This window comes from Vicugna pacos, chromosome 3 (genome assembly GCF_048564905.1).
Source record: "Vicugna pacos chromosome 3, VicPac4, whole genome shotgun sequence".
Classification (NCBI taxonomy): domain Eukaryota; kingdom Metazoa; phylum Chordata; class Mammalia; order Artiodactyla; family Camelidae; genus Vicugna; species Vicugna pacos.
In genome coordinates, this window is record NC_132989.1 from 51384754 (window position 1) to 51399298 (window position 14545).

Sequence of the window (14545 nt, forward strand, 5' to 3'; positions counted from 1 at the left end):
CACATCTTCTTTATCCATTCATCTGTTGATGGAGACTTAGATTGTTTATCTCTTATACACTTTAAAAAATGTTTAGCACAGACCTAAGCATAAGATGTATGCTTAATTCATAATTTTGACTTGATGTGGTTTATCTGACCTTAAAATGGCTGTCTGCAAGATGGTGTGGGTCAACTTACAAAGTGATTTCTTTTCAGAGTCTCCTCTGTCCTTACAATTCCTTTGAAACTATCCAGGATACTGTCCCCTGACTCTATCTGGGCCTTGAGGAGGACATACAAATAAGTGGGTCACTGTCTGTCCTTTTTCCTCCTATCTTCTTTTAGAATCTGTAGGACCATATTTTGTAGCTTTTTCTTCCTTTTTTGTTTTCCTTTGCTGAATCACTAAGACTTTTCATTGTATTTTTGGAAAGATGGTTTTATGCTTTCTGCTTCCTCTTTATTGTATCCTTATTGCTGACTCCAGGCTCACAACTCACCGTCATATTTTCACATCCAACTGCCATAGCAAGTCCAATACCTGGGCCCCCAGAATCAGAATAGGTACTGTTACAGAATTATTATATGTATAATTATATATGTAATTATATGTGTATATTTTACATATTATATTTTTATATGTGTATATATTTTTATGTATAATATTAATAGCAGGTATGTTGTTACGTGTAATATTGTATCACTCCTCTTCCATTAATTAGTCCTAACTTTTTTCTCTTTTTTCATGTAAAATACTGTGTAAAGACAGGTGTACCAAAAACGTTTGTAAAATACTATTTGCCCTGTGTGACTGAGAATAGTTGTTTCAGTTAATGAATGTGTCATCACACTGTTTGTCATGTAATATACTTTTTTATGTATACAATTTGATGAGTTTGTAAATAAGTATACACCTGTGAGACTGTCACTTATAACCTATGCCATAAACATACCAATCACCTCCAAAAGTTTCCTGACATCCTCTTTACTTTTTATTACCTGATACCACTTATATGAGAAATATAAAACAGGATTTTTAAGGAAGAGAGAATAAGACATCATTTCAATAGACTGTAATTTGTTTAATCTTTAATAATTTTTTTATTTTGGGACAGTTTTACATTTTAGAGTTTTTACACAAAAAATTTACAAATAAACTAGAGAGTTCCCCTTATTACATTAATGAACTAATGTTGATACATTATTATTTACTAAAATCTATATTTTACTCAGACTGCCTCAGTTTTTTCCTAATGTTTTCTTTACCAGGATCATCCAGTAGTCATGTTTCCTTAGGGTCCTCTTGATTGTGATATTTTCTCAGAATTTCCTTACTTTCTATGATTTTGATAGTTTTGAGAATTACTGGTCAAATATTTTGTAGAATGTCTCTCAAGTGGGATTTGTTTATTGCTTTTGTCAAGAGAAGACTGGGTGATGGGTTTGGGGAAGAAATATGCCCAAGGTAATGTGGCATTTTCATCACATCATATCAAGATCACATTACTGTTGATGTTACCTTAATGCTATTTGTCAGGTTTCTCTTTGTTTTTTGTTTTTGTTTTTTGTTTGTTTGTTTGTTTTTTGATGCTCTCTGCCAACCTCTATCTTTTATTTGGTGTATTTAAGCCATTTACATTTAAGATAATTATTGATATGTTAGGGTTTAAGTTTGCTGTTTATTTTCCTTTTGTTTCTTCTGTTACTTTTTCATTCCTTCTTGTGAGTTAATTGAACATTTTTTAGGATTCCATCTTCATTTATTTACAGTGTTTTTGAGTGTATAGTTCACATAGTTTTCTTAGTGGTTGCTCTGAGTGTAACAGTGAACAGCGTAGCCTCTCAGAGTTTGCCAGTTCTACCATCTAGAACTTTCATTGAGGACCTTTACTCTCCATGCTTTTAAATAGCATTGTCTTGAGTGTCTGCTGGTGTTAAAATTTTTGTCTTAGTCATCACATATGATTTAGAAAACTCATGAGAAGAAAGCCAGTGTATTGCATTTACCCATTTTTCTGTTCTTTCCATTTTTCTCTTTCTTTCCTGATGCTCCAAGATTCTTTCTTTTATCATTTTCTTTCTGTTCAAGAACTCCTTTTAGCCATTCTTTTTATTTTTGTGGGATTCTTGTGACTTTTAATTCTTATTTAACTCATGTTTTGCTTACATGTGGGGAGTAAAGATGAGGATGGAGTAAGTGAAAGGAAGAAGAGAACAGTATGTGCTAGGAGAAGAAAGTTCAGTAAAAGCATCACACACATCCTCATCACCACAGAGCTCTTAATAAAGAACTGTGACAGAGATACGGCAACTCTTTAGCTCTGGGGGAAGCGACTTCAACAGAATTCATCCTACATCAAACTTGGCACACCTGGAACACTGGGCAATGCAGCTGTTATACAGCTGGGCAGATGAAAAGTTGGCTGTCCAGAGTCTACTTCCTAGCGTGTGATCAAAAGTTGTGTCCCTTCTCTGGTGTGATTACCTCCAGCAGAAAAGGACACCCCACCAACCATGGAACAATGAGAAACTGTTGGGCAAGACTCTTACAAAAGAGAAAGATTTCTTTTTTATATTTTCTGGTGATGTTAATTGAGCAGAAGTGACATCTTTTCCTTTTGGGCAGTAGCATTGTGTCCTGGTGATAAAATAATCTACAATTAGCACTCGTAAAAAGGGTAGGAGAATGGAAACAGGCTTCCTTAGGACCTAGTCTAGTGGGAAGGGGACTGTGTGGGTTCTAAGAGTAACGGCATGAAAAAGCGAATTCTAATGAACTGACATAGATAAATAAGAACTTGGCTTTTTCTCTTCCTACAAATACACACCTCTTCTAGTTTATACTACTAAATCTAAGGTCAGCTTAATTACAGCCTGGGTAACTATTATTGTGCTTTTAAAGTTAAGCTGAAAATCTCCACTCTTAATAAAGTAGTTTCCTCTCCTAATACTACACTAATCTGTTTATTTTCCTGAGTGTTAGAAAGGGATATATGGAAATAAGACAGGGGTGAGAGAGAAAGGTCCATCCAACAAACACCTATCATTTGCAACTAGTTCTATCAGAAGGGCGTCAGGTGTGGACCATTGACTTATCCTTGGCAGTGAGATGATACAGCTGAGTGAGAGCTGAGTATAGTGCGTTAACAAAGGTTTTCATTTTAATTGACAGCAAACGATGATGATGACAGATATAGCACTTTAGTTTGGGCTTCCCTCGAACCTGAAACATCCATTGCTGTGAAGTCCGAGCTTTAGGGGAGAAAGCTGTATTCTTAGCAACTGCTCTGCGATCACTCTAGGACTGCAGTTTGCTCCAATCTGGGGTGTGGTTTTCTTATTAGAGAAAGTCTAAGTATTCAACAGTAAATGAGACTGAAACCTTGACATTTATAGTGGTAACAGGTGTTTTGGTTCAGCAACAGGCTGTTTCACAAGTCAAACGTGTAATATTCCGTTTTAAGCAGTAACTATTTCAAGCAACAGAATTATATTTTTTGACTTAGAAATGGTGCTTTCTTCTTTATTGGAATTTCTCCGGTTTCTTAGTACATATTACTGCCTCCTCCAATATGTCTTTAAAACCGTCCCGTTTCTGGGCGGTTTTCTCTGAGACCACTTTAAATGTTCCGAGTCTCCAGGTGGTGCAACTTCTTGTGGGGCGTGGGCGGCGTGGGCGGCGTGGGCGTGGGCCGCGCAGCTGCTGCGGGTTGAGGCGGGCGGTTGAGTTCCGGTTCCGGTCCGTGGGGAAGCCGCCAGGCTCAGTTCCAACTGGACGGACGCTGCGGCAGGCGAGACCCAGTGGAGCTGCTAGGCCGAGTTGCTGACCTCGGAGAAACCACGTTGCGGCGGGACAGCGACTGTGTCGGCCCTGGAGAGACGCGAGGACCGGCCTGGAGGTAGGGAAGGCGGCGCGGGCGGTGCTCTGAGCTGGGGGGAGCGGGCTCAGGGGCCGCGCGCGGTGAGGCCGAGGCGAGGAGAGCGGCGCCAGGGCAGCCCAGCCCGTCTTTAATAGTCAGGCTTCTAGTGACAAACTCTTTTTCACTCTTCCTTTGTCGGAGAACATCTTTATTTCTCCTTTCTTGTTGAAGGATAGTTTCGGTGGACCTCAGCTTTCGTACTTTGCTTTCTGTCAGGATTCCGGTAGTAGCAACTGCTGGGAAACAAACTGCTTCACAAATCAGCAGTTTAAAATAACAAGCGTATATTTAACTGTGGTTCTGTAGGTGTGCAAGTCAGGCAGGACTCTGCCGCGGACTTGGTTTGTTTCAGCGGGGTTTCCTCCTTTATGTGAAGTCAGTTACAAGTGCCTGGGTAGTTGTGCTTTGTGAGTTGGTTGGCTCTGAGCCTGGGCGCCTTCGCTGCTCGCGTGTCTAGTCTTCTGCGTGCGTCTCTCATGCTAGACCGGGTCACGTGGCAGTGATAGGGATACAGGAGAGAAAGGAAAACTTCCCAAGTTTCTTGAGGCTCAGGCATGGAATTGACACAGCACAGTCTTCAGTTGCATTCTATTGGCTAAAGGCAAGTTCTACATCCATCTGTGTACACAGGGGTGTGGGGCCAGATGCCACCCTTTAAAATGGGAGGATCAACGAAGTCAGATGGCAAAGCGAGTGGGTACAAATGGGAAGAGTGAAAAGGGTGGCGAGGCACTTCTGAAATAGTCTCTCGCAAATATCTTAGAACGCCAGGCCTCGCCTGCCATGGTGGGCCTTTGATGTAAAAAATGTTTTAATCATTTTTATTTATTCTCTTTGTTCTTACTAGGAAGGTTGATCTGATACAGTTTAATCCTCTGGAGTTAGAAGCAGAAAAGTCCTCCACTGATATTTTTAAAACATGAATTTTGGAAGAGGTGGTGTCAAAAGCTCAGAAAAAATGAAAACCAATGAATTGCTGAAGTAGTAATTAGTAAAAGCTCATTTTGCACACACCAGAAGATAATTCGTGAACCAGGAGCACTCAAACCAAAACGTGGAATGAAGCTCAGGGGTATATTGTTATAAAGCAACTTGTATAGTGAGAAGGCCATGACTTAATTTTGCTTATGATTTCCAGAGGCACAAACAAGAAATGGCCCAGCTGAAGGTAGTCTTGCAAAATCAGCTAAATTAAGCTCTGTTCATAGCAAACTGGTTTTGTCTGCTCAGGGAATTTTCCAGGCTGGTCTTGTTTTTTAACAGTGGAAAGATTATTTGCACTTTTGGAAAAGGTAACTATCTCATTCATAAGACTATAAATGATATAAACTGCTTCAAAAAAAGTTCAAAGCACCTTTGATTTCCTTTGTGTAAGATGAAAACAAGAATTAAGATAATTTTGCAACAGCTGCCTAATCAAGATAGAAATAGAGACATAACAGGAACATGGCAATCATTGTTGTGAGAGAGAAATAGCATATATTCAGGGAATCAAGATGAAGCCATGGATTTGTGTCCAACTTCATGACTGAGTAAATGAACTGAGACATCAGGAACCACGGTAAACACAAGGAGAGGGGAAAGCAGAGTTCTTTACAGTGCTAATGCTTGTGTTTTTTTACTATTGATGTTGCAGAAAAATGTGTTACAGCTCGGTGTTACAGTTCAGTTGTGACAGCAACCTGGATCAGGGCGAGAAACCAAGCAGAACTCCGAGAGCTGGAGAACTCAGGTTTATTACGTCAGCGGGCCCAGAGGAGTTAACACTTCAAGCTCTGGACCCCGTCTGTAGGTTTACACAGGCCTTTTATAGGCTGCCAGTTTTACACTTTGCAACATCATATGCAAATAAAGTACAACAGAAGTTGACCAACCAGGAACAAGCTTTGTAGAAATAGACCAATCAGGAGTGAGCTCCATGCAAATGACGTACTACAAATGGACCAATCAGAAGTTAGGAAAGTGGACCAATCAGAAGCGAGAGTAGTAACCAATCAGGAGTGAAGGAAAGTGAGCTCAGGGAACCAATAGAATTCTAGGTGTAAGCAGCTTTAGAGGCAAAAAGTGAGATAGAGCCTCTGGGCCAGGGAACTGGAGGCTAGTGGGAGGAGAGCAGCAGCCCTGCCTAGGGGTTCTGCCAGTCTTTTTATGGGGCTTCCTGCCTCATTGAAATGGAATTATTTTCTTAGGCTAAAGAGCAACAGTGAGGCAGGTCACACACTCTTACATTTAGTTAGCCCAAATTCAACACTGTATTTCTCATGACCTTTCTTTTACAATATGTAACAGGACAGTTCTTTATAGTGGTTTGTAATAAAAGTAAATTAAAAGTCATTTTTCTTATTGTGTTATCACAAATATACAACTTAAGAAAATTGTGTTTTATTTGGGACTAACAGATACACTTTATGATACATGAAGTAGATAAACAGAGGCCTACTGTATAGAACAAGAAACTATATTCAATTTCTTATTATGAGCTGTAATGGAAAAAAACCTGAAAAATTATATATGTATGTATATGTATAACCAAATCCCTTTGCTATATACCTGAAACAAACATTATAAATTGACTGCACATCAATTAAAAATAAGAATTAAACATCATGAAAAAAACCCCAAAATTATCCGTAGGAAAGATATCTAGACTATCAGGAAAGATAACTAGACTATTTGCTTTGTAAATAATAAAAACAAATATAAATATATTGTAGTTCATACAGCGAGCACAATTTTTTTTCAAGTGTCAACATGGATGTGAAAAGAATTAAACAGGAAAACTGAAATCAATCCTAATAAGTATAGTAATGAGAGTAAGTGATGCAAACTTTTTCTTGATAGCAGAGAGTCTCAGGTTTGACTGTTGAAAACCACTGTAATTCAACAACATAGCATTTGCAAGCTAGAGATCTTGGAAAAACATTAGGTAACAATGAAAGATACAGTGAATTGAATTCAATTAAAATTAAAGGAAAGCATGGATAACAAATAATAAAATACAATAACAATAATCATTATGTAATAACAAATAGAAGTCTTAATGCTGAATAATATAAAACCAAAATGTAAAAAACAAATTTCTGTAAGCAAAATAATTTATAAAAGTGTATTATTGTATTTGGAGAGTAAAAAAAAATAAATTGAATCTGTAACTGATCAGGTAGATAAAATTTAAATGAGAACCTGCCGTATAATAAGCACCAAAATAATCTTTAGTTAAATTGATATAAATACTTCAGTAAATAAGTAGAACCAATAGATGTATGTTGTATTTTATATGGTGTAGTCAGTAGTTTTTCATATATTCATGGGATGTTTTCCACCAATGCCAAATATTACATACTAGACCACAAAAAGTTTAATAAATGTTTAAAAAATACTGATGTAAAATATAAACCAAAAAAAATCAAGAAACTCTGCTAAACACATGGGGAAAGATGATGGAGCTGATTAAAGGAATTCTGGTCCTTATTTTAATATTTCCCAAGATCGTTCCAGATGGCCAGCATGAGTTAAAATATATTTTTGATAATCATGTTAAAGTACCACTTTCCATCAACAGTAAATTAAAAAAATACACTGCAATGAAGATTTTCACTGGAGATTTATATAAAATCTGTAATTTTTTTCATGAAACACAATAAAAAGGAAAACAAAGTTATATATATCTTATAAATCTCTTCCCTCCCTCCCTCACCTCGGGCATCCATCTGTTTGTTCACTGTATCCATGACTCTGTTTCAGCTTTGTTCTATTTGTTCATTTTTGTTTTTTAGATTCCCCATGTAAGTGAAGTCATACAGTATTTGTCTTTCTGTCTGACTTCACCATTCGTAATATCTTCTAGATCCATCCATGTTGTCACGAATGGCAAGATTTTATTCTTTTTTTTATGGCTGAGAATTGTTTCATTGTATATATAGACATCTTGTTTATTCATTCATCTGTTGACAGGCACTTTGGTTGCTTCCATATCTTGGCTATTGTAAATAACAGTGAACAGTGTGAACAGTGGGGTACATATATCATATTTTTTGGACAAATAACCATGAGTGGAATTTCTTGATTGTATGGTATTTTTTTTACTTGGGTTGTTTGTGTGTTTAATGTTGAGTTGCATGAGTTCTTTGTGTATCTTGGACAGTAACCATTATTGGCTATGTCATTTGCAAATGTCTTTTCGCATTCAATGGGCAGCCTTTTTATTTTGTTAATAGTTCCCCTTCACTGTGCAGAAGTTTTCTGGTTTGATTAGGTCCCATTTGTTTATTTTTGCTTTTGTTTCTTTTGCCTGAGGAGACAGATCCAAAAAATACTACTCATATGTCAGAGAGTGTACTGCCTATGTTTTCTTCCAGAAGCTTTGTGGCCTCAGGTCTTATATGTAAGTCTTTAATACATTTTGAATTTATTTTTGTATATGATGTGAGACACTAGTCTAGTTTGATTGTTTTGCATGGAGCTGTCCAGCTTTCCCAGTACCATGTATTGAAGAGTCTGTCTTTTCCCCATTATGTATTCTTGCCTCCTTTGTCATAGATTAATCACTCATAAAAAGGCGGGTTCATTTCTAGGCTCTCTGTTCTGTTTCATTAATCTGTGTGTCGATTTTTGTGCCAGTACCATAATGCTTTGATGACTGTAGCTTTAGTTTGAAATTAGGGAGTGTGATATCTCCAGCTTTGTTCTTTAGATTATTTTGGCAGTTCTTGGGTCTTTTGTGTTTCCATACAAATTTTAGAATTATTTGTTCTAGTTCTGTGAATAATACCATTGGTATTTCCATAGGGATGGCATTGAAGCTGTAGGTTGCTTTGGGTAGTGTGGTCATTTTCACAATATTAATAAGCAACATATCTTTCTGTCTGTTTTTGTCATCTTCATTTTCTTTCATCAGTGTCCTATAGTTTTGACTTTATTCTTCATCTTATACTTGGTGCTTTTCTCACCAGCCCAATTCAGGCTTCTGCTGAGGGAAAGGCAACAAGAGAAGATAAGCAAGACACCAGGTTTAGAGGAAGACGCTCATGTACTTATAGAATTCCTAAGCCAGCTCAAGAATAGACAGAGTGACTTTCTTTTTCAGGTCTCTGTATCTGGTGACTTAGTGTCACTTGTCGGTAATAAGACCCCGAGTGGAGCCACAATACCCGCGGCTTCACGCTCGTTGTTGTCCAGGGCAGCTGTAGACATGTACCTTTCTTTTACTCTGAGGCTTATTCAAGTGGTGTCCATATTTGACTGTTTCAGTAAAGGAACGTTAAACAATGAAAAGGTGTATGTGATGAGAGTAAAACTAGTTGAAGAAGACCCATGAAAGTAGTCAGAAAGATGAATGTTATCCAAGGGTTCTATGTTCATTAACCAATTAGGATTTTCATATCAGTTGTACTGTCAGACCAAATGGGTAAGTTTTTCAGAGCCTGCCCTGTGAGTTCAACTGACAATCACAAAATTAGGCTGCATGCTTTTCAAATTCATACACATCACCAGCAATAAAAATTCTGAAGTCTGAATAAGTTTGCAATTACACTGGTGCATAAGGAAGATCAGAACACAAAGGGCTAGTCTTTGCAGTACTCACTTTCTTCATCAAGGCTTCCAGGAAGTAAGGGCATTGGTACTGTTCTATACATTTATGAGGGAGCTGGGAGGGGCTCAGCTATGACTTTGTATCAAGGTGAAAATCCAGAGGTAAAAGGCTTGTGTCTCTTTGGTTAACCTTGTGAACATCTCCCGTATTCCTCTCTGCAGAGCTGGCCCTCCCCATGATGGCTGCTGGCTGTGAAAAGCATGGGTGTGTGTCTGTCACTGTGGCTGATGCCCACCTCTACAATGCCATTGTCAGTGCCTTAACCTAGGTTCTGATAGTCACAAAGTTGGGACCCAAAGTGATGGGTGCTGCAGCCCCTACAGCTGTGCTGAGTGTTTAGGACTGGGGAGAATGTTGATTTTCTGATTCAAGCTTATATTTTCTTAAAGACTAGAACCAAACATAGTATGTCATGAATATGGCTCAAGTATATATGCTTGCAGCCCCACTTACCAGTGGCTCAGATTCCAGTCTAGGGGGAGGCTAGGACTTCATGCATCCATTTCTCTCATGGAGATCAGCTCAGCCCACAAAATTTACCCAACTGCCCACTGGCCAACTGATCCCCAGGGAGGGACACAAGGTGGACTCAACACAGTAACAGAAATACACACAAGTGCATCTTCAAGTTTGACCTAAGTTGTTATTTTGTTAATCTTGCAATGTAAAAGTGATAATTCACCCTTTCTGGACTTTATCCTTTTGAGCAACTATTGTACCCAAACAAAGATGTCCATTAAAACTGAAGTCAGTGTTTCAATTTCCCAGAATGTCTCCTCTTTATAGATTATTTTCCATTTCCTTAAAGCAGAAAGTCCTATAATAGTATTTATCTGAATCCCTAATACAAATGCTCATCAGAGGATTCATATTTGAGATGAGTAGAATTCCTATTCCTATGAAAATGATTTCTCTTCATTATTTCCTTCTATTTGAAGAGCAAGTAATTTAATTTCTAAATGTCTCTAGTGATCTGCTGACCACTGTCAAGCAATTATCATAGTGATCAAAGGGTAGACCATTATCTGAGATGGAGTGATTGATAGGTCTGCTAACTTCTGAAGTGAGCATCCATGCGTTTAAGGACAGTGAATGTTCTCCACGTTATAATCTGGACTATATATCTCTTAACAATAGGCAATAAACACAGGAGGTAGAAATCATTTATTGAAGTGGAGATAGAGTGATATATTTCTACTGGTTATAAAAGTCAGCATATCTTGAGTCAATGGGAGACCGTAGTAAGAAAATACATTTTAAGAATTAGTGAAATTTAGGGATTTAAAGGAAGTGGAAAATGTCTCTTCAAACCTCATAAACAGTTTAGGTCTTTGCCACAGTTTGATGTCAAGCTGGAGCAAGGTGAAGGAGCTAAGAACTCTTTCTTGCCTTGAAGTTACCCATCAGTGGACTTCCCCCACGATGAATAGGGTTTTGGAAACGATGATGTATTTGTGCAGCAGCTAATTGTGTTTTTCGACAGCTCGCTGGCAGAAGACTTCTCCCAGCTAGGCTGGAGATCTTGGAGTCTCTTCAGCCTTGTGATGTCTCATTCTGGCCGTGGTGCCAGCTTCTTGGGAACTGCCCCTAGTTCTCTCTCAAGGTTCTTGGTGTATAATAGAGATAGTCGTCAGTCATAGGTTTTGGAGCAGTCTCACACTAAGGCAGAATAAATACCATCTTCCACATCACCTAACTTTTCTTTAACTTCCCTGCTCAGCCTTTTGTTCCCCTTTCCTCCTCCCAGGCTCCCTGGACCACTATTCACCCCCCTCTTTTCCAGCTGACTTAGTCTAGTTGGTGATGCAGATGCATCATCTTTCTCTTGAAAATTTCCCTGTTCTGGAATATGTTAGAAAAAGAACTTCCACTTGACAAAATTCATAATTTTCCTGTTTGACCTGATACTAAAGTTGACAAATTTGAGTGAATTAATGAATCCGCAACAGATATAATTAGATGTTAATATGCAGCCATACTAGGCCATCCCATTCGTGTTTCAAAGTACAACAGGGTTGGAAATTTAATCAACGAAATGGGCATGAAAATTTGTCTTGATGCAGTCCTTAGTGGAGCTCTCAAATCAGCTAAATAGGGAGACACTGCTTCGAGCGGCTTCTACTTTAAATTTACCTGTAGCTGCATGAATTGAATGCAGTTGAATCCATAATCCATCTATTATCCGTCTGTTATGCTGTTGAAAAGCACTCATTCTGTAATTGTCTGAGTTAAAGAAAATAGTAGATGCTTCTGAGAAAATCTGACCTCATTGTCCTTGACTGGAGCATTATATGATGCTTCATACCAAGACCTTTTCAGATTTTAATTGAGTTTTTATTTATTTTATACTTATGTTAGAGATGACTTTTCTTTTTCAGCAATCATATCCTCATATAGAGGTTGGGCTCTCCTCTGTCAGATCCAATAGCTGCCAGTCATAGCAACAGAGCATTTTTAGCCTCAGTTGACTTGCTTGGACATTTGAGATGATATCACGCTCTCCCGACGTGAGTTCAAAGTTTGAACCCAAGGACAAAGCAGAGGGAGATGCACTGGGGCCTCCCAGGGATCATGTTTCCTCTTCTACCAACTGCAGCCACAAGATGGCGATGTGACAATTTAAATAAAACCAAAAGTTCTCGAGCTTTGTTTTATTTCGTTCAGGGAATTTTAAAGACAGTAGACTCCACTTTTAGCAACTACTGAAGTTGAACTGGGAACCATATCCCACGAAGGATGACTGTCAGTGCTGTGGTTCATGAGATGGCTGACCACCAGTCAGTGATGCCGCGTGGAAAAGGATACTGTTCTATAGGTGCAAGCACACCTCTCACCTTTTCCTTTCTCTTCTGATGTGCTCAGGTATAGTGGTTGGTGCACGTCCATGGCTTCAGCCTTGACAGAGTGATGAGAAGGTTTCAAATGACATTGTCTGTCCCTGGAGGACAGTAGCAGACACTTTGATTTTGTTTTTCTTCCTGGGAGATGAACAGAGTAAATTCCATCCAAAAAGTTAGCTTTTGTAGGACAATAAATCCTACTCTTTGATAGTTAAGTCGTTTAACAATTCTTCAGAATCTCTTGTTTTTCTCAGTGAGAGGCTATATGATGAGCCTTACTTTGTAATTATTTGGGTACTTGATTCATTATAGAGAACTGTTTCATGTATTTTGGGACCATGCAGTTTGAAATATGCGAGTGTGTGTGTGTTTTTAGGATGTCCAGGCCATGTTTCTTTCCATGTGACCTAGAATTTAAAAGTATTTAATAACTACCTAATAGAAAATTTGTGAAGATTAAGGAAATAATCCATGTAAAACATGTGGTACATGGACATACAACAAATGTTAGTTATTATGTTATTACTGTTTTTTTGTTGTCACGTTCATAGTTGATGTTACATTGGCAGTTATTTGTGGGAACCAGTTAGCTTTGATCTGTCACAAAGCCACAGTTAAGCCGATTAGCTGATTTGAAAATGCAATCAAAATATTAATGGCTAATTCTTGTTGACTAAAACTTTAAAATGTGTGATTTATATGCATCATTTCTGCCTCCTCCCTCATTCTTCCTTTTAGATTGCTCAGAACAGCTCAGCTCTTTCCCCTACTGTCAAGAATTACAGAATAAAATGTTTTCGCCACTTTAACCAATGCTCAGCTGTGTTTATCTTTGACAGAACCATAGGAGAAAAGCAACTGTGATCTCAGTTACTGTCACTCCTAGTGATCTGAGTGGGGCTGGATGCCTCTTGCCCCTGCAACTCTGGACCCTGAGGGTTAAATGTCCTGGTCCCTCAGAGTGCACTTTTGCCAGGGTCCTTGTAGATTACCATCTACATCAGTCAACTGGGCACTTCAAATTCCTTGTTTACAGAGACTGACAGGCAGGTGCAGACACCATCTTGGCAGGAATAATTGATGCTGAACATCAAGAGAATGAGGACTTCTGATACACAGTTGGGTTGGGAGCGCTACTTAACCAAAGTGGACTGTTTAGGTACCCGTGGTGCTCCTTATGGACTGAATTGTGTCCCCTCCTCCAAAATGATGTGTTGAAGTGTTAACCCCTAGTGTGACTACATTTGGAGATGGGGCACTTAAAGAGGGAATTAAGGTTCAATGAGGTTATAAGGGAGGAGCCCTAATCCAACAAGACTGGTAAACTTAGAAAAGAGGAAGAGAAACCAAAGCTCACAGATCTCCCTGCATGTGTAGAGGAAAGGCTGTGAGAGGGCATGGTAGGAAGGTGGCCATCTGTACGCTAGGAAGAGGGGCCTCACCATAAATCAACTCTGTTGGACCTTGGTCTTGGACTTCCAGCCTCCAGAACTGTAAGGAGGTAAATGTCTGTTAGTCTGTGTATTCTGTTAGGGCAGCCTGAACAGAGTAAGACATTCCTCTTGTCCATTTTATTCTATAAATGAACAGTTATAGCAACCCCAGCCTGAGAATAGCATGCCAAATGGGGACCCAGTCCTCTCCGGGATCAGAGTTTGGATCATGTCACCAAATAAGCCCTGAGACCAGAGGAGGTGGGAGCTGAGAGTTGGGGAATCCTGCAGGGGTAGTGGAAGAAGGTGCAAATCAGTGTCAATTGCGGACTGGACAGCAGTTTCTCTCACAGCTTCTTTTACGTTTCTCTCAAGAAGTGAGGCTTCTAGATTTCTGAAGATGCTGTTCCTTGAGGATATAGGCAGGTAGGTCTCTCAGTGGTGCACAGTGAGTCTTTGTAGTAGGACTGTGGACCACCAGATCCCTCTTGAGGGGAGGACTTGTTACCTCAGGTGCTGCAACAAATAGTCTTCACCTATTGAATGATGTCTCAGTGGCATAACTATCTCATACAAAGTCATGTCCTCTCAGGGTCATTTCACATCCAATGACTGATGGAGGCCAAGGTATAAAGGCTCATTTGTTTTGTTCCAAAGCAGGTCCACTCCAAAGGGTCAGTTCAGCTCTGGTGAGGCTGTCAGACCTTACAGCAGTTTGGCCTCTTCCTCTGCTCAATTCTGATTCCTGCCCTTCCAGGATTGTTGATTTAACTGATGC

The 14545-nt window shown here is 39.1% G+C and overlaps 1 protein-coding gene across 9 annotated transcripts in view; it reads left to right on the forward strand.

The window, feature by feature from the left end:
* SLCO4C1 (solute carrier organic anion transporter family member 4C1) overlaps positions 1 to 14545 on the forward strand; it is a 294796-nt gene that overhangs the window by 80345 nt on the left and 199906 nt on the right. The gene's annotated exons all lie outside the window — the stretch shown is intronic.